We start from the raw sequence: 1726 nt of genomic DNA, 5'->3' as shown, positions 1-1726 counted from the left end.
ATGGTAGTTGTGAGGATTAAGGGGGCTAGACAGATTCCAGATACATTTTGGAAGGAGGCTGGACAAGTCTTGCCTGCTGTTTCGGCTTGAGGGATAAGCAAGCGGGAAATGGCCTCCAAGTTTCTGGCTTGTGGACCCAGGCAGAGTTGAGGGCCCTTTGCCGTGTTCTCTGCCTCTATCATCCTCAGCCTGCCCCTGCCCTGCTCTCCACCTTTGAAGCTCTCCTTTCAGGCAGTGTTTCTTGGTCTGCTTTTTCTCCTGTTTGTGGGTATCTCAGTCTCAAGTTTCGTGTGTCTGTTACTCAGTCTCTGTCTCTCACTGTCTCAGGTATTTTTCTGTGTCTCTGTCTCTTTCTGAGTCTAGCTTCACATGTGTCTGGCTCAGTCTTCCCAGCACCTTCTTTCAGGAGCTGGGCCTGAGGGAGGTAGGTATCCTATTGGGAAAGAAGTGGAAGTCGAATCTCAGCAGAGATTTCTGGTGGTTAGTAAAGTGGATACGAACCCAAGCCCGCCCACAGGTCTGTCCCTTGGGGTCACCTTAGAATCTAAATGAGGTTCCTCCAGGTAGCAGCCTTGCTCTCCTACTGGGAACCAGGCCCGGAGTCTGAATTCAGCTCCAGAGAGGACTGTGCCAGGCTAGGGCCACATGCAGTGGACAAAACACCTTTAAGGGGCTCCTAGCCTAATGGAGGAGGCAGAAGAGTAATCAGAGGGCAGCACAGAGTAGAACTGATTTATTCTCCAGGGAGTCCCCACAGAGGAGATGCTGCTAACAGTGTCATTTTCAGAGCCTTCAGTTCCTGGGTGAGGGGACTTTTTCATCCACAGTGTCCACAGAGAAGGCTGCATCTGAGAAGCAGCAGGACATAATGATGGAGCAAGAGGTGGGGTCTTGAAGACCAGGGTGAATTTGAAATTGAACCTAGCTTTGCGCAGTGGCAGTATTGTAGCCAATGAGGTTTATCCGAGGCGCAATTATTGCTAATTGAAAACTTTTCCCAATACCCCGCCATGACGACTTGAAATATAGTCGGCATTGGCAATTTTTGACAGTCTCTACAGAGACAAATTTTTTTTCAAAAAAAAAAAAAAAAGAAATTGAACCTGAGGGTAATCTGGAGCCACTGAGAATTCCTGAGCAAGTAACAGGCATCACTTCAGAAACTAGTTAAGATCTGAAGGTTAAAGTCAAAACTCAGACCAGCTTAAGTAAGGGCGGGGAGTTGGGGGGGGCTCTATTGGCTCATGTAATCAAATCACAGTTACATGCCTGGGCTGGAGTGGTCTACAAGTAGCATCTGAAGCAAAGAGGTAGAGGTCTCTAGGGGAAGGATGTGACCTCTAGCTACTACTTTTCCCCATAACCAGGAGGATCAAGGTGTTAGGAAAGGGAGAGGACACCCTTACACCTCAAGACACCTTGCATTCTCACTCAGTTTGTCCCAGGATGCCATCCCTAAGGGGTCCACAACAGCTCATCCTTCTGTCTTCAACACCCATAATCCCCATGCTTCCTCAACATCCTGATCCTTTCTTGCCCCCATCACACATGGCTTCTCCAATCAAATGCCTATGTCCACTGATACCTGGGGCTTCCTAGCCATCTTCTACCTCTACCCTTGTCCCCAGGGATGCACTCTACTTGTCCCAGGTGGGACCTGGGTACAGCATCCTTCCCATCTAAAGACACTTCACTCCCAAGAATAAGGCTCTCAAACAGGTCAGTG

General features: G+C 49.0%; 1 non-coding gene across 1 annotated transcript; it reads left to right on the top strand.

The window, feature by feature from the left end:
- The first annotated feature begins 923 nt into the window (after positions 1–923).
- LOC116545103 lies at positions 924–1064 on the top strand. Its single transcript, XR_004266191.1, has one exon. It is a non-coding gene; the product is annotated as a U4 spliceosomal RNA (small nuclear RNA).
- The last annotated feature ends 662 nt before the right edge of the window (positions 1065–1726 follow it).

This window comes from Sapajus apella, unplaced genomic scaffold (assembly GCF_009761245.1).
Source record: "Sapajus apella isolate SASKATOON/1434 unplaced genomic scaffold, GSC_monkey_1.0 scaffold4, whole genome shotgun sequence".
Lineage (NCBI taxonomy): Eukaryota > Metazoa > Chordata > Mammalia > Primates > Cebidae > Sapajus > Sapajus apella.
The sequence above is the reverse complement of the archived record's forward strand: the minus strand, read 5'-3'. Positions and strand labels throughout refer to the sequence as shown.